This window comes from Microcebus murinus, chromosome X, assembly GCF_040939455.1.
Source record: "Microcebus murinus isolate Inina chromosome X, M.murinus_Inina_mat1.0, whole genome shotgun sequence".
Taxonomy (NCBI): Eukaryota; Metazoa; Chordata; class Mammalia; order Primates; family Cheirogaleidae; genus Microcebus; species Microcebus murinus.
This window is the reverse complement of record NC_134136.1, coordinates 44206172-44225836: the sequence shown is the minus strand read 5'-3', so window position 1 is coordinate 44225836 and position 19665 is coordinate 44206172.

Below are 19665 nucleotides of genomic sequence, written 5' to 3'. Positions count from 1 at the left end.
TTATAGCAGCACAATTCATAATTGCAAGGCTGTGGAAACAGCCCAAGTGCCCATCAATCCAAGAATGGATTAATAAAATGTGGTGTATGTATACCATGGAGTACTATTCAGCTCTAAGAAACAATGGTGATATAGCACATCTTATATTTTCCTGGTTAGAGCTGGAACCCATACTATTAAGTGAAGTATCCTAAGAATGGAAAAGCAAGCACCACATATACTCACCAGCAAACTGGTATTAACTGAGTAGCACCTAAGTGGACACATAGGTACTACAGTAACAGGGTATTGGGGAGGGGGGAGGGGATAGGGGCAGGCATATACATACATAATGAGTGACATGTGCACCATCTGAGGGATGGTCATGCTGGAGAATCAGACTTGTGGGGGGAGGGGGGAAAGGGCATTTATTGAAACCTTAAAATCTGTACCCCCATAATATGCCGAAATAAAAAAAAGTCATGATCTTAGACAGATTCCTTACTCACTCTATGCCTCATGTTTCTCAGTTGTAAAATGAATTTATTAATATATACCTTACAAATAATTTTTAAGGATTAAATGAGATAATTCAATTAAACATTTTTAATTTACCTTTTTTGTGCCCACGTACTCTATTTGTATATACATAGGCATATAAATATGGTCTATGAAAATGCCTAGCCCAAAGCCTGGTATCATTATCAATACTAGCAATGTTGCTGCTGCTGATAGTGGAAATGATAAAAATGTTGACAGAACAATAGATTAATATGTTTGGGGGTATATTGTTTTATGTTATTTTGATGAGAAATCATTTCAATTTAGAGAGAGATGTTTTAAGTAGACTAAAATGCTAATTTTGGATAGAAAATCTGCTTCAGTGCTATACTTCTCGACTGTACACCTAAAAACAAATCATTGGCTTTTTCTGCCTATTCCACACTGTTAGTCTCTGTGTGTATGTTCATCCACAGCCATATTTGCACTAATTGGCATCCTGGTAGGCCGTTGCAGCCAGGAGATCAAGGAATGACAGGCAGAGAGCGCTGTGCCTTTGGTGAGGGCAGAAACATGTTGGCAGGAAGCAGAGTGGAGAGCTTACCTGCCACTGCTTGGTCTGTTGTTTGGAGAAACAAGATAGCTATTGTAGACATCAGCTTGATAGCTTTAGAAAATCATAAATATCATTATGGGAAAGAAATAAGGAAAATAACCTGGCTATGGGTTCTATTTCAAGACAGTTTCTCCTAAAGGGGCTTTTAAGAATGATGTGTAGGATATGTAAGATTTCTGTGTTTAAATGTTAAAGAAAGAATAAAAAAGCAAGTATTCCTTATAAAAGATTTGACTTTGTGAAATAGTCCAGTGTATTTAAGGACTAAAGTATAGTAGCTAATTGATAGGCAATTAGAAAATGTCTAGTGTTGTGATCAATAATTCTTGGGATAATATTTTTCCAAATAATGTAGGATGGAAAGAAGCATTTTGCAGTGTACATGGCTGAATAAATTTTGAAACAAACACCTTGAAAGACTGATTTATTGGACAGGCATCTATGATAGCAAAAGGAGTCCAGATAAATAACTGTAACCACAGTGAACTTTATTCTTGGGAAAGATAATATGTGAAAATGCAAACATACATGATATTTATTTGTACTACTAAGAACACACATACATATCTTTACAATCCTTTTGTGAAAATATAGATGAAGTGATAATTATTACAATTTGCTTTATAAAAGCATTTTCGTTTTACATGTAAATTTTCCATAGGTTTCTTAAAGCATGTTTCCCAATTCATTTTTAATATTATTGGCTGTGTGACATAATACAGTAGTATATATAAACATTTTCAGAATTTAATTTTACATAGAATATGCATAACCGCATTATATTTAAATTGTATGTTGTATTTTAAGAAATATTTATATTTTCTGATTATAAAAATAATAAATGCTTAATTGAATAAATCCTGAAAACTATAAAGAAATAAGATATTTTTAAGAAAAATTCTTATCAACACTGGATGTTATCTTGTAAAACATTAACAATCTAGTAAGCAAATTTTCATTTATATTACTGATTTTGAAATAATTTCTCATTTATCATTCCCATTTATTCCTTTACAAACTGCCTTAAAAATGAGAGTGACAAAATTCTGCCCAATTCTCTACTGACATGTTCAAATTTTATTGATTTTAAATCCTTTTCTAGTAAATATTTTAACTTTCTATAATATCTGTTACACATATTTTCAATCATGAATTTCTGATTTCATATAATGCTTAGATAGGCTTTCAAACCTAGAGATCAGATGAAGATCAGCCATTCTTTTTTATTGTCTAATTTTGTTCATTTGTCCTTATGTAATGATTGATAACATGATAACATGTAACTATTGATAACATCAATATGACATTGTATGATTTCATATGCATTTTATGTAATTGTCTAAATAAATCATCTCAAGAATTCTGCTAGGTGGGCACCTTTATTATTCTACAATCCATTGCTCAGAAGAGCAATCATTCATTAGACAGTGGAGCCCAATTATATCCTGACAATACATCTTACTCTTTCCCAACGTTCACACTACTTTTATTGATTTGGGGTCTGCATACAGACTTCAGATCGCCTAAAGATGCTGTTAGCACCTGTTGGATATTCCATTAATAAAAAAAAAGAAAATAATTAGGAAGACTCAGTTTAATAACATCAAAGAAGGAAATCATTTGGCATAGAATGGCTTTTTTAAGTGATTTTTGAAAGTACTACATATTTGTTTTTAAAAATTTAGGAAAATTCAAAATAATGAAGGTAGAAAATATATAAATATTTCCTCATAATTTTACCACTCAAATATAATAACACTGATGACATTTTTGTATGTGGCCTTCTGATTATTTTGCTTCTCTTTTTTGGTTTCTATATATTCATTATGGATTCATCATATTTATGGTATTGTAACTTGTTTTCTCCACTTAATGTGTTATAAAAATATCTCCCTGTAGTTAAATATTACTGATTTATATGATTTAACCGCTGCATAATATAACCAATCCTCTATTATTTAACTTCCAAGCTTTTTCTATTTTCAACCATTACAAAAATGTTTTATTGAATATCCTTGTCTTATTACTTACTTTTGTCTTATTTCTTATTAAATGTGGTTTCTGGATCAAAGGCTATTCACCTTTAGAGTTATGTAATGCATATTAACAAAATGGGAATTTCCCAATGCCTTCCAGAAAGTTTGCTTCCTTGTCCTCCATTACTTTAAACTTCAAATATGTAGACCCAGTACCTAGCCAAGTACCTGTTACACAGTAAGTGCTTAATATATATTTGTTGACTGATCTAGTGGATAGATAAATTACAAAAGAGAGTAAGGAAAAGTGAGAAGAACAGCGAGGGAAGAATGCACATCTGATTAATGTGAGGGGAAAGCCAAGCTTGTGCATTCATTGAAATCAAATTAGAGCTTGCAACTATCCTGAACATTGGCCCACTGGATTATCTCTATGCGGCTTCTTTAACCTACCAAGGTATGAAAGAATAGAAATGCTTCATTTAATAGACCCTCTTAGGGGAGGAGGTAGAAACAAAGAAACAAAAAACCTTTTTGTTTAGGTCTGATTTCTTCCTGCCCTTCTCTTAGTCTTTTCCCTGGATGGCACCTCAACCCTCACAAATCCCTTTCCATTTTTAAGTTAAACCATTTTATTTTTTTATATTTATTTATTTCATCATATTATAGAGTTACAAATATTATTAGGGTTACAAATATTGCCCCTGGCCCCCCTCCCTCCCCCGATGTGTCCAATCCCCCGGTGGTGTGCATCACACACTTTATGGAAGCATACACCCCCTTTCCTCCTCTCCTCTACCGCCTACCCACCACCTGATAATAAGTTTTGTTTTTTGACATTTTGGTTAATTTGTGTATCTTTGCCTCTCCCTAAGAAGGTTAGAGTTATGCCCTTCCCCTCCAAAATACTTGTCACCTCCCTAAGATTGGGTCCCCCTCCCCCCCCCCGCGAATCCCTGGTGAACATTGCCACCATTTGAAAACCATAGTTTTAATCAGTAAGTACCAATTTGATGGCGAGTAGATGTAGAGCTCATTTTCCATGTCTTGTTTCGCCTCCCTTTGGATAACGGGCTTAAGCTTAATCCAGGACAGTATAAACAGTGCTAGCTCACCGTCATTTCTTAGGATTGAGTAATATTCCATTGTGAGGATATACCACATTTTAATTATCCACTCATTAATTGATGAGCTCTTGGGTTGTTCCCATGACCATGCAATAGTGAATTGTGCTGCTATAAACATTTGGGTGCAGATGTCTTTATAATAGAATGCCTTATGCTCTTTGGGGTAGATGCCCAACAATGCTATTGCAGGGGCGAATGGTATTTTTATTTCTAGCTGTTTGAGGTATCTCCAAATTCTTTTCCACAAAGGTTGCACTAATTTGCAGTCCCACCAGCAGTGTAGGAGTGTTCCTGTCTATCTGCATCCTCGCCAGCATTTGTTATTTTGGGATTTCTTGATATAGGCCATTCTTACTGGGGTTCAGTGGTATTTCATTGTGGTTTTGATTTGCATTTCTCTAATAATTAGAGAAGTTGAGCATTTCTTTAAATGTATGCATGCCATTATTCTGTCTTCTTTGGAGAAGTTTCTGTTCATTTCTGTCGCCCATTTCTTGATGGGATTGTTTGATTTTTTTCTTGTTAATTCTTTTAAGTTCTAGATAGATTCTTGTTATTAGACCTTTATCAGAGGTGTAGAGAGCAAATATTTTCTCCCACTCTGTGGGTTGTCTATTTGCTCTACTGATGGTTTCCTTGGCTGTGCAGAAACTTTTTAATTTGATCAGATCCCATTTGTTTATTTTTGATGCTGCAGTGATTGCCTTGGGCATCTTCCTAAAAAATTCTTTGCCTAGGCCAATGTCTGATAGGGTTTTCCCAACATCTCCTTCTAGGATTCTTAAGGTTTCATGCCTTAAGTTTAAGTCTGTTGTCCATCTCTATTGAATTTTTGTGAGATGTGAGAGGTAGGGATCCTGATTTGCTCTTCTGCATGTAGCTAGCCAATTTTACCAGCACCATTTATTGAAGAGAGATTCTTTTCCCCAATGTATATTTTTGTCAGCTTAGTCAAAGATTAGATTACCGTATACTGATGGTTTCATCTCTGGTATCTCAGATCTATTCCAGATATCTATGCTTCTGTTCTTGTGCCAGTTCCAGGCTGCTTTAACTATTATTGCTTTATAGTACAACTTGAAGTCAGGAAGACTGATGCCTCCCAGTTTGTTCTTTTGATTTAAGATTGCTATACAAGGTTTTTTCTGGTTCCATATGAAGTGAAGAATTATTTTTTCTAGATCTGTAAAGAATGCTGATGGTATTTTGATGGGGATTGCATTGATTCTGTAGATCACTTTAGGTAATATTGACATTTTAACTATATTGATTCTACCAATCCATGAACAAGGTAGATTTTTCCATCTGTTTAAATCTTCTGCAATTTCTTTTTTTAGTGTTTCATAGTTCTCCTTGTATAAATCTTTTGCATCTTTCGTTAGGTATACTCCTAGATATTAAATTTCTTTGGTGCTATAGTAAAGGGTATTGTGTTTTTGATTTGAGTTTCTGCTTGATGGTTCTTGGCATATATGAATGCTTCTGACTTGTGTATATTGATTTTATACCCTGAAACTTTACCAAATTCGGTTATCAAGTCTAGGAGTCTCTTGGAAGAATCCATTGGGTTTACTAGGTATAATATCATATCATTGGTGAAGAGCGAGAGTTTGATTTCATCTGCCCCCACTTGAATGCCCTTAATACCCCTCTCCTGCCTGATTGCTATCGCTAGGACTTCAAGTACTATGTTGAATAGGAGAGGAGATAGCAGGCGCCCTTGACTAGTTCTGGATCGAAGGGGGAAAGATTTCAATTTTTCCCCATTTAGAATGATATTAGCAGTGGGTTTGTCATAGATGGATTTAATAAGTTTAAGGTATGAGCCATCTATGCCTATTTTGTTAAGAGTTTTTATCATAAAGGTGTGTTGGACTTTGTTAAATGATTTTTCTGCATCTATTGACAGAATCATATGGTCTTTGTTCTTGATTTTATTTATGAAGTGAATTGCATTTATAGACCTGCATATGTTGAACCATCCTTGCATCTCTGGAATAAAGCCCACCTGGTCATGGTGAATTATTTTTTGGATGTGCTGCTGAATTCTATTCACTAAAATTTTCTTTGGGATTTTTGCATCTGTATTCATGAGGGATATTGGTCTGTAATTTTCTTTTTTTGTTGTGTCCTTTCCTGGCTTTGGTATCAAGGTGATATTGGCTTCGTAGAATGAGTTAGGAAGGATACCATCCTTCTCAATGGTGTGGAATAGTTTCTGTAGTATAAGTATGAGTTCATCTTTGTATGTTTGGTAGAACTCTGAAGTGTAGCCATCTTGCCCAGGACTTTTCCGTTTGGGCAGGATTTTAATTACTGCTTCAATTTCTGAGCTTGAGATTGGTCTTTTTAGGAATTCTGTTGCCTCCTGCGTGATCTTAGGGAGGTTGCATGAATCCAAGAATTTGTCCATTTCATCTTCGTTCTGTAGTTTTTGGGCATATAGTTTTTTATAATAGTCAAATATAATGTTTTGTATTTCTTTGGTATCTGCTGTGATCTCTCCTTTTTCATTTCTTATTGACTTTATTATAGTCCTTTCCCTTTGGGTCCTTGTCAATCTAGCAAGAGGGCCATCGATTTTGTTTATCTCTTCAAAAAACCAGCTTCTGGTTTTGCTGATTTTTAGTATAGTTCTCTTGTTCTCCATTTCATTCAGTTCTGCTTTGATCTTTGTTATTTCTTTTCTTCTATTAGGATTGGAAACTGTTTGCTCTTCTTTTTCCAATTCCTTGAGCTTATTCATTAGGTTGTCAGTATCAAAGCTTTCTGTTTTTTGGATGTGAGCATTAATTGCTATTAGTTTTCCTCTCAGGTAAGCTTTTGCTGTATCCCACAGGTTTTGGTAAGAGGTATCACCGTTATCATTTTGTTCGAAAAAATTCTCGATATCCCTCTGAATTTCTTTCTTTACCCAAAAATTTTTCAATAATAGATTGTTTAGTTTCCATGATTTTGTGAGGGGTTGAGTGTTTCTATAGGAATTGAACTGTAATTTTATACCGTTATGGTCAGAGAAGTTACAAGGTATAATTTCTATTTTCTTGAATTTTTTGAGATCTGATTTGCGGCCTAGGATGTGGTCAATTTTGGAGTAGGATACATGGGCTGCTGAAAAGAATGTAAATTCAAATTTGTTTGGGTGGAATGCTCTATAGAGATCTGTCAGACCTTTTTGATCAAGGACTTTACTCAGGTCCATTATTTCTTTGCTTATTTTCTGTTTGGAGGATCTATCCAGATCATTTAATGGGGTGTTGAAGTCCCCTGCTACTATGGTAGTGTTATGTAACAAGGTGTTTATATTATACAAGGTTTGCTTTAAGTAATTGGGTGCTCCTGTATTGGGTGCGTAGATATTAAGAATTGTTAAATCTTCTTGTTAGATCTTCCCTTTCACCATTATATAATGGTCATTTTTATCCTTTTTTACTTTTGCTATTTTAAAGCTTATATTATCTGCAAATAGTATAGCTACTCCAGCTTTCTTTTGACTTCAGTTTGACTGGATGATTGTTTTCCAACTCTTGACCTTCAGCTGGTGGGCATCTTTGTGGGTTAGATGTGTTTCCTGTAGACAGCAGATGCTAGGCTTGTGCATTTTTATCCACTCTGCCAGTCTATGTCTCTTCAGAGGACAGTTTAAGCCATTTACATTTATTGAGAGGATTGAAATTGGAGGAAGATTACCATTCATATTGTTAGGTGGAATCTTGTTGCTTTGTCTTACTCCTTGGGCCATCATTTAGTTCGAGATCTAAACTTTAATTCTTTGACAAATTCACTTTGAGGAGTGTCTACTGCCCTGTTTGGTTAGAAATGTGGGTCTAAGAACTTCCTGTAGGGATGGTCTGGTCTTTGCAAATTCCTTCAGTGATTGTTTGAGAAGGACTTTATTTCTCCCTCATAGATGAAACTTAATTTTGCTGGATAAAGAATTCTAGGTTAGACTTTGTTCTGTTTTAGAAGGTTAAGGATAGGCACCCAATCCCTCCTGGGTTGTAAGGTTTCAGATGAGAAGTCAACTGTTAGTCTGATAGGTTTACCTTTATAGGTCATTTGCTGGTTTCGTCTCCCTGCACAGAGAATTGTTTCTTTCACATTTACTTTGGTCAGCCTAAAAACCATGTGGTGAGGTGATTGCCTTTTCATATTGAGTCTCCCAGGAGTTCTGTGTGCTTCTTGTATTTGGATTTCAAGATTTCTGGCCAGCCCTGGCATATTTTCCTCCAGTATTCCGTGAAATAAGTTTTCCAGTCCTTGAGAATGTTCCTCTTCCCCTTCCGGAATCCCAATCAATCTGATATTTGGTTTTTTAACATAATCCCACACTTCCTGTAAACTTTGGTCTTGTTTATTATTTCTGTGTTCCCTTTCTTTTTCTGATTTGTTTAGAGCATAGGCATAATCTTCAAGTTCTGAGATTCTTTCTTCTGCATGGTCCATCCTGTTCTTTAGGCTTTCTACTGAATTATGGAGATCCTTGATTGTTTCCTTCATTGCCAGAATTTCTGTTTGGTTTTTCTTGATAGTATCAATTTCTTTGGAGAATCTTTCATTCATTTCTTGTATTGTTCTTGTGGTTTCTCTATGTTGTGATTCTATTTTCTTTTCAATTCCATTCAGTTTTGTAGCAATCCATATTCCGAAATCTTCCTCTGTCAGTTTACTCATATCATGCAAGTTGGTGTCAGATGTTGGAGAATGAGTATTTTGCTTTGGAGGTGTCTTTTCTCTCTGGTCCTTCATGTTTCCTGTAAACTTTCGCTGGTTCTTTCTCATCTGGACATTTTATTGAGGATCGGAGATGCAGGGAATGGATTATGAGCTAAAATCAGCTGTGCTTGAGCTGCCAGGGACCACTGAGAATCTCTACTGAGGGGTGAAGACTGTCCGTTTTCTGTTTGTCACCAGTGGAGATTTAGTCGCTGCAGACTCCTGGGGAGGATCCACAGAGGTTGGCGCTAGCCCCCTCTTACGCCCCTTCCTGGGCAGAGCTCAGGCAGCTGGGGGCCACAGACAAGTGCCGCTGAGGGGTGAAAACTTTCCACGCCCTGTTGGTGGGTCTTGGGCCGCTGGAAACCATTGGGGAGGGTCTGCGGAGGATGGCTCTCACCCCACCTTCCATCCCTTCACCGGGAGAGTTCAAGCGGCTGTTAACCGTGGACAAGTTCAGCCGAGGGGCGAAAACTATCTGCGCGTCCTCCTTGGCGGCGGGGCTTGGGCCACTGGAGACCTTGGGAGGGTCCCGGAGGATGGGTCTCACTCCTCTCTTCCATTCCCTCCCTTACAGGGCTTGGGTCGCCGCCCGAGTCCATTGGGCAACTCAGTCAAATGAGCAATCTGTCTCACTTTTCTGTCCCTTCACAAGCGAGGCATAAGCCACTGGTGTTTATAGATCTCCCAGCAAAGGCGACCTTACACTGTGCCCTGGAGATTTCAAATTACTTTCCGCTTCTGCCTCCTCTTCAACCTGCCTGCCCATCTGTGTTACCTCTTCACTCTGTCTTCAGGCACTTTCCTGCTTGCATGGGCTTGGAGGTCGGTGAAGGAGAAGTCGTCCCCCTGTGGGAAGGATCACACAGCCATTTGGCTGGCCGCTAAGCACGGCCAGCTTACACTCCAATCTCCACAGTACCACTCAGATTCTCAGAACTTCACAGTAAATCCACTGAGTCACTTTATTACTTTTCCTGGCACTGCTGCCCCTTGAAGCTTCCCTGCAATTCCGTGAAGCTGATCCTGTGGGAGAACTACCCACTCGAGTGATTTAGGCCACCTTCTTCACCTCCCACTCCAAGAACAGGGAGCAAGGAGATCATCCCTAGTCTGCCATTTTTAACCAGTTAAACCATTTTAACTTTCAAGTTTTGCTCTATTCTGTACCTGCTTTTTCATAAACAAAAAGACCCAACAATGAATATTTACCAAAAGGAGCCATTTATCTCAGGCCTTTATCTTTAGCAACTCTAAGAATGAATGGAAATTTGAAATGATGGTTCTTCTTTAACTAGAACTAAATAAACTATTCAGGCATGGCTTTCTGCCTCAAGGCCAGAGTAAACCTTTGGGATTTTGTTTTATTATCCTTCCACTTACACTAAAAAATACTCAACACTTTATAAAACATGCAAAGGAGATAAATGTACGTTTATCTTTGCCACAGCCATGACCAAAAATTCTCTGCAATTTCTGTTTGCCCTACCTAGAAGGAGTAAATAGGAATAATTATAAGTCTTTATCATCTATAGCCTCCTCTTCTTGCATCCTTTTCTCCACCTGATGTCTTCCTGCTCTTTTCTTCCCCTTCCACTATTAGAACAACAAAGGGTTCAATGACACTGCTGATCCCTGATGATTTTAGCAGGTGATTACACATTTTAGCTCCTTTGTTGCTTCAGTGAGGAATTCAAATTGCCAGTCATTCAGCTCCATTTGTGGCCTACAGGGTTTTACCATGTTAAAGGAATTTTAGGCCATGACAAGCAAGTGAAGAGATGCATTTTGGGTAATTGGGGCCCCACCAGTCTCATGAGACCTACTTCTTATGCTGGCTCTCTAATAAGTCCTCTTGGAGATCTGGGGCAGAGGAAGAAGTTCAGAAAGTATAGCCTATGATCTCTTCCCAATATATAGCCCCCAGAAAGGAATAAACTCCTTGTCATTCTAGCCTAGAGTCCTGTTTTTATGGTAGTTGCGGATGTCAGAGAAGCTTGTGGCTTCTTGTCCTTGGCTTTCAAGATCTGTAGACTACCTTGGTGCACTTCTGCCCAGAAATTTCTGAGTGTAAGCCAGTTTGCCCTCTTCTCTAAGACTCTTAGATATTCCATATTTTCAGTCATTTTGATGTTTAATCAGTATTTAAGAAGAATTTTATTCTAGAATATTCTTATTGGACAACCTCAAATGAAACCCTGGCTTCCTATCCTATCTAACTCTGGAAATGCAGTATCCAACAAATAGAGCCATGATCTTTATATTTGTGGCCACAGTTTTGCTCTTCAAATAGTGGAGTAAGTGTACAAAAGCCCTAATGTTTTACTGAAGGTATATAGGTACTGAATAGTAAAAGGCATGGATTAGGCTAAGGCTATGGATTCTAGAAGAGAGTCCCTTTATTCCTTGAATAGTCTACCAGCTTTTAGATGAAATTCCTGCTTTCTGTTTGAGAGGGCCATCAGTGTCCTCTTTGAAACTTACTCTGCAGCCTCCTACCAGGGTGGAGGAGGTAACCAGTTAAACTAGTACTCCATGTTATTTTTTCCAGAAAAAAAATTATAAAAAAACCTTGACAACACCTTCAAAATGTTTCCTGGGCTGTTTTGTATTCTTTCCTTCACACTAGACATTGTAAAGGGATATGTGGAAATGTTTTACACTCTTGTTGCTGTATAAAATTTTTACCTGTAAGAATAAAGATAAAATAGAAAAAAATTTTGTTATCTTTTATATACTTCTACTTCGGGGGTGTAGGAAAGTAGTACCAACAGTACTACTTCAACCATGTCGGTTTCTCATGAATGATTTTCAGTGCTCTCTAGAATTCTAGATGTTGAATTCTATGTAGAATAGAATTCTAGATGTAGAATTCTAGATGTTCAACTAGTGATGTTGAACATTATTTCATATACCTGTTGGCCATTTGTACATCTTCTTTTGAGAAATGTCTATTCACTAATCATCAGGGAATGCAAATCAAAATTCGGGTGATAGGAACACTAAAAGCCCTTTCGCAAGCATTACAAAAGCTATTCATGTAACAAAAAAAATTGTACCACCTTAATTTTGAAATTAAACAATCATGATGATATCATCTTATATCTGTTTGGATGGCTCTTATAAAAAAATAACAGATGCTGGTGAGGATGCAGAGAAAGGAGAATGCTAGTACATTGTTGGTGGGAATGTTAATTAGTACAGCAACTATGGAAAACATTATGGAGCTTCCTCAAAAAACTTAAAATAGAACTATATAATCAAGCAATCCTACTTCTGGATAAATATTCAAAAGAAAGGAAATTAGTATATTGAAGAAGAGATACCTCCACCCCCATGTTTTTTGCAGCACTATTCACAATAGCCAAGATACGGAATCAACCAAAGTGTCCATCAGCAGATGAATAGATAAAGAAAATATGGGATATATATAATGTTATACTTTTCAGCCACAAAACAGAATGAAATCTTGTCATTTGCAGAAACATGGTTGAGCCTGGAGAACATCATCTTATAAGTTCAGTGAAACAAGTCAGGCACAGAAAGACAAATGTCACATGTTCTCACCCATATGTGGGAGATACAGAAAGTTGATCATATGGAATGTGTAGAATGGTGATTACTAGAGGCCAGGAAGGTTAAGGGAAGAGGGAATGAATAGAGGTTGGTTAATGGGTACAATTAGATAGAAAGAATAAGTTCTAGTGTTTGATGAGACAGTAGAGAAGCTATAGTTAACAAGAATTTATAGTATATTTCAACATAGTATAGAAAAAAAATTTGGAATGTTCCCAACACAAAGAAGGTGCTTATATACTGACATCAGATAATAGACATTAAACAGATTTTTATAATTAAATGTGATAAATTATAAAATAAACTCTTCACAAGTTACCATGGGAACTTGGAGGAGAGGACATCAGACTCTGCCTTTAGGAAGTGCTTTACACAGGAGATGATATTTATATTGAGTCTTAAAAGAAGATAAGGAGTTCCATAAGTAAAGAAAGGAAAGGGCATGGCAGGCAGAAGGAAAACCAAGTTTGAAAGAGCATGACTTTCTCAGGCAGCAAAGGCTGGTTCAGTGAGACAAGTGATGCAGTGGCACAGGATGAGGCCTAAGAAGAAAGAGTCAGGGCTTTGGAGTTGATACCCATATGTCATAATAACAGGCTGGCATGTTATTTTCCTTTAGACAGAGGAGAGCCATGAAAAATACATATTTTAGAAATACTACCCTGGATTTAGTGTGGAGAGTTCTTGGCGGGGGTGGGGGGCATTGGGGAGGACTAGCTGAAAGAAGGGAGGTCACTGTTCTTGTAGTAAGATGTCTGTGGACAAATAGGGCAAATTATCAGTATAAACACTGTTAAATCCACAAGCTGCTTTATTTGACTGGTTTTCTATTTGTGATACGTTGAATAAAGGTCCCCAAAGACATGGGGCCCTAATATATGAAACGTGTAAATTATTACTTGATATAGGAAAAGGGTATTTATACATGTGACTAAGTTAAGGATCTTGAGATGGGGAGATTATCTTGGATTATTTGGGTGTGCCCTAAATGAAATCACGTATATCCTTATAAGAAGGAAGTAGAAGCAAATCACAGGCCGAAAAGGAGAAGACAATGTGACCACAGAGGCAGAGATTGGAATGATGCGGCCATAAGCCAAGGAAAGCCAGCAGCCACCAGAAGCTGAAAGAGGCAAGGAAAAGTTTCACCCTTAGAGCAACAGGAGGGAGAGCAGCCCTGTCTCACCTGGATTTTGGATCAGCGAAACCGATTTTTAATTTCTGGTCTCCAGAACTATGAGAAAATAAATTTCTGCCCTTTTTTAAAACCTACCAAATTTGTGATAATTTGTTACAGCTACCACAGGTAATTAATACACTATAATTATTATATAGTAAAGTAACTATAATTATTTTACTATGAATGGGCAGGTCCCATGGCCCCTTAGATACTCTTAGATTACTCCATTATTTTCAGAGTTTTAGTGTAACTTTGGTTTATATGACACACTTCTACCAAAAAGCTACCATTTTAGTCTTCATAGCTAAGAGGTTAATGGGTGATATATCTTTGTATTTTATACATATGCAAAAACAATTTTATTACTCACAATACTAGCTTCGCTGTGCTCTATATAAATGTGCTTTTAATGTTTTATTTTAGGAAGTTGAGATAATGTGTGTGGCAAAAAACATATGAAAGTATTAGCTGGAAGTGATGGATCAGCAAGCTTTCCCTGCGGGTGGCACCATTCTGAGCTGACAATTTAATAGGAGAATATTTGAAGAAGAATTTTAGTTTTTGTGGATAAACACTAAAGAAGTTGCCCTTCCAATAGGAGCAGCTATAGTCCCATTTCATGTGTGTGTAATGTTTTCATGTAGGCAAATCAGATTTCTGTAATTTTATTTAGTGGATGGTGATATTTATGCATGTTAAAGAAGCACTGAATGCAGTTAACCTGTGAATAAGGGGTAGAGGGATAGAGTATAAGAGCTCTCAAGTCCAACATAAATTTTTCCAATGTCAGGACTACTGTTTACAAATTGAGAACCACAATTTCATCTATAAAATGGGGTTAATAGTAGTACTTGCTTCATCAGGTTGCTATAAGTAAATTAAATTAAATATGTAAAAGTGCTTGGTATAGCTTTCGACACACACAAAACACTCAATGAATGCTTGGAGTTGTTATTAAAATGAGAGCTATAATGATTATGATATTATTTTTGTTATCTGGTACTACCATGTGGTTACAAGCTCGTTAAGAGCAAAATCTTGTAGAAAATTCTGGAAAAGAACAGATACTATGTTAGTTAGTTACTTTTGAAGGTGTTGCTGACCCCTTGGCTATACTTCTGCTTTGGTTCCAGGGTGTTATGGAGCAATCAATACAAACATCCTGCCTCTGATAAGAAGAAAGAGTTTAGAAGAAGTAGGCCTGGCATTTTATTATTATGCTGACTTTATCTTGAAGGTGGTGAAAGCCAGCCAGAAAGGACTTGGTATATTCATGATCAGTGTAACAGGTGTGACTATAAATAAGACAAGATAGTGGTTCATTAAGTGCTAAATTGTATAATACATATTAAGTGCCAAGATTGATCAGGGAATGCCTGGGGTAATCAAAGGAAGCCTAAAAGAGTAAAAAAATTAAGAAAGGGAATGGAAGGGATTAAGTGGGGTGTGGGGTTTTAAAAGATAGTTCAGCCAGAGGCCACAATATAAGCAAAAATGAAGCTGAATTACCTTTCTCCTAATTTTACCATTCTGTCCATGTACTTTATCAATTTCATCCCTATTACTTTCTAGCCAAAATAAACTAATCATTAGTTCTTGAACACACCTTGAGTGTTTTTGCCTCTATATTTTTACCAATGTTTTGAAATCCTCTCTCAGAGTTTATCTTTAGTACTGCTTCTTTTGTGAAGCCTTTTCTCATCACAAGGTGATACATTCTTACTATCCTTATTATGAGGTCCTCATTGTACCTTTCATGGTCTTCTCCAATGCTATTAATAACATTTTATTTCATATTAGAGTTCTTTGTATAATTGTCTGTGATTTCTCCAAGGGCAGTGTTGGGACTTATTCATCTCCACATACCCTGGAATAACTTGCTGAGAGCGTGGGCATAGTAGATGCTCATGTATATATATATATATATATATATATATATATACTGACCTGAAACTGAAGGAAATTTATTCCCATGTTCCCTGATAACTCCCCAAACTGGAATCAGAAATAATATTTACATTATATATTCATATGGAACTGGAAGGGCATGTAGTTTATTTTATTTTTTATTTTAGCATATTGTGGGGGTACAAATGTTTAGATAATGTATACTGCCCTTGCCCCACCTGAGTCAGAGCTTCACGTGTGTCCATCTCCCAGAAGGTGTGCACTGCACCCATTAGGTGTGTATAGACCCATCCCCTCCTCCAACTCCCATCTACTTAACACTCGATGAATGTGCATCTAAGTGCTGATCAGTTAATACCAATTAGATGGTCAGTACATGTTTTGTTTTTTTTTCCATTCTTGTGATACTTCACTTAGTAGAATAGGTTCCAGCTTTGTAGTTTAAATATTTTACATCTTCTTTCATTTCTGAGCATATAGTATGTGCTTAAGTAAAATAGTGACAAAATGATAATTCTAAATGATCTATTTACAAATTGCTATCACATATGACTTGTACAAATGCAGATAAAATTCTCTAATGATTCCAATGGTGATGTTAATTAAAATTTTGTACTTAAAAATTAGTTTTTGTATTATTAAGCTCTGAATCCACTTTTTTTTTGCAATTAAACAAATAGCAATTAGAAATTTACAGAGAGTCTGTCCTGTTTAGAAGTAGGCTAGTTTCTCCATCTGGGTAGTAATATATATATTTGGCATGATAGTTTTCATCTGTCTTTCTCATTGATTATAAGAGTAATTAGGGAAAAGACTCCATCCTTCATTTTTAAAATAACCACCTGTATTGGGCTAAACAGTATTTGTGAATTAAAAATAAAATTCTAAACCCCCTACCCTGCCTCTAACCTACTAACTTAATTAACCCCTCTTGGTCAAGGGGATTCCAGAAAAAACCTTTAAAACTGAGTTTACTGCCATGATGGTATGGGAGGTGAAAAGCACAATTAAACATGAACATTTTCTCTTCGTAAATATCTATGACTCTTCTTATATCTTGCTAAATATGTTATTTAGCAAACTCCTCAGTATAAAAACCCTGTTCTCTTTTATCTCTCTCTTGAAACTTGTGTTCCTGGCTTGTAGCTGGAACAGTGTCTCCTAATTTGTCAGAATAGCCATTGTGAACTGAGAACCCTTCATGAGAAATAAACCTCTCCTTTTTCCAAAGCATAAGTCTCGTGTTTTTTTATTTTATTTTGTTGTTGTTGTTTTTAACATAATCTATCTGCTCATTTTCAGCACTCAATAAATACTGATTTACTAAATGACAGTGACTTCAAGATGGTTGATGGTGACAGAAATATTTGGTGAGAACTGTTAGAAAATATAGCCTGGTTCTTGTGAAGAGAGAAAGTAAAGAGTGAAGACAGCATTACAGGTTTGATTGTGAAACCTAGTTTTCCATGTTGTAGATAAACTGACAATTTCTTTTAATCTCATTACATTCTATCAAATAAAAACAGATTTTTCAGAGTTATTTGTGTTTGTTAATGACGGTTAAGCAGAATAATCTCCATTTTCTATGCCCTGATTTATGCTGCATACAGGCTCAATAAATCCTGCATTGATTACTTGTCTGTGACTTGGTCCACAATGATGGAATTCTGTATCTTGCATAATAATGCTAGAAAAGGACCTCAATTTTATTTATGCAGTGGATTCTAAATGACAAAGAAGATTATCCCCAAATGGTAGTTATATCACATACTTGACTACATTATTTTTCAAGGATCTTCTGTGTTTTGCCACTCAGTAGAATAGATAATCTCTGCTACCAAATAAAAAACTTAATGGGTAAAATACAAATCCCATTTTATCATTGTCCAATTTCAACAAAGTATATGAAGCTCAAGAAAAAGGTCAGTGAGAAAATATCCATCATGCTAAAAGCCCACAATTGCCGTGTCTGTATGGAAATGCATCATATGAACCAATTTTATTGCAAAGTGGGCTATTTAATCAGCTAAAATATTTATCCTCAGTAAAAGAAAAGACACACATACTCAAAGCTATTTGTTGTTACCAGTTCTTAAACTAGAGTATCATGTGTGGCTCTCCATGTTTTATGGATGAGTTATATCTAAAAAAATATCTTGCTGATCTCTTCTCAAGTATTTCTTTTTAGTTATACCCCTGACTATAGTTTAACTGAATGAAAATACTACCCTTCAAACTGGAGTTTTTTAAAATTGATTTTTAATAAGGATGCGTTCTTTTTTTGTTATTAAATATGTTACTAGTATATTTTATTTTATTACTATATTTTTGAAAAAACCTATACATATTTAATGTATACATCTTGATGCATTGAAAGATAAGTATACACCTGTGAAACTGTCACCATATACAATGCCCTGAAATTAAAGGTTGTTTTTCTAGATGAACACACACACACACACACACACACACACAAACACACACACAGCCTGAACCTATATATTTTGTCTAAGTGAGGCTAACCACCAGATTTTGAATGAGGTTTTTCAGATAATAACTAAAACATGAATTGTGTAGAACTCACATTTTCCATGTAATTGTATTCATTTTAATTTTGCAACTGATAAAGCCCTGGAGTAATCTTTTAGGCATATTTAGAAAAGCAACAAAGTCTCCACCCCAATTCCTGCCGCTGATAATTTTTTCTCTGTGTTTTTAGGGCCCAAAGTATTCAATGTTGCCAAAGCAGGCTAGAATTCACCTAGGAATAATGTAATAGGACATTTGATTCTAGTTTGTGGAAGGTATACATTGGTTCAGCCCATAAAAGTGGGACATCTTGAAGCTGGGGCTTATAAGCAATAGGTGGGTTTTAGGGATTCTTTAGTTGGCAATTGGCTGAAAGAATTAAGTTCAAATATTGATGCTTCTGTTCTTGTGTCACTCCCAGGCTGATTTAACTATTATTGCTTTATATGCAGCTTGAAGTCAGGAAGACTAACGCCTCCCAGTTTGTTCTTTTTACTTAAGATTGCTTTGGCTATATGAGGATTTTTTTGGTTTCATACAAAGTGAAGAATTATTTTTTTCTAGATCTGTAAAGAATGATGGTGGTACTTTGATGGGGACTGTATTAATTCTGTAGATTGCTTTAGGTAATATTGGCATTTTGACAATATTGATTGTACCAATCCATGAACAAGGTATATTTTTCCATCTATTTCCATCTTCTACAATTTCTTTTTTTAGCATTTCGTAGTTCTCCTTGTATAAGTCTTTTGTATCTTTCATTAAATATACTCCTAGATACTTATTTTTCTTTTTTTCAATTCGCCTCATAAATAAAAAGAAGAGCAAAGACCATACGATTCTCTCAATAGATGCATAAAAAAAGACACCTGCACTCAAATGTTTATAGCAGCACAATTCATAATTGCAGGCTGTGGAAACAGCCCAAGTGCCCATCAATCCAAGAATGGATTAATAAAATGTGGCATATGTATACCATGGAGTACTATTCAGCTTTAAGAAACAATGGTGATGTAGCACATCTTATATTTTCCTGGTTAGAGCTGGAACCCATACTATTAAGTGAAGTATCCCAAGAATGGAAAAACAAGCACCACATATACTCACCAGCAAACTGGTATTAACTGAGTAGCCCTAAGTGGACACATAGGTATTACAGTAATAGGGTATTGGGGAGAGGGGAGGGGAGAGGGGGGCGGGTATATACATACATAATGAGTGACATGTGCACCATCTGAGGGATGGTCATGCTGGAAAATCAGACTTGTGGGGGGGAGGGGGGAAAGGGCATTTATTGAAACCTTAAAATCTGTACCCCCATAATATGCCGAAATAAAAAAAATAACAACAACAAAAAAGCATTTGACAAAGTCCAACACACCTTTATGATAAAAACTCTTAACAAAATAGGCATAAGTGGCTCATACCTTAAATTTATTAAATCCATTTATGACAAACCCACTGCCAATATCATACTGAATGGGGAAAAATTGGAACCATTCCCTCTTCAAACCGGAACTAGACAAGGATGCCCACTATCTCCTCTTCTATTCAACA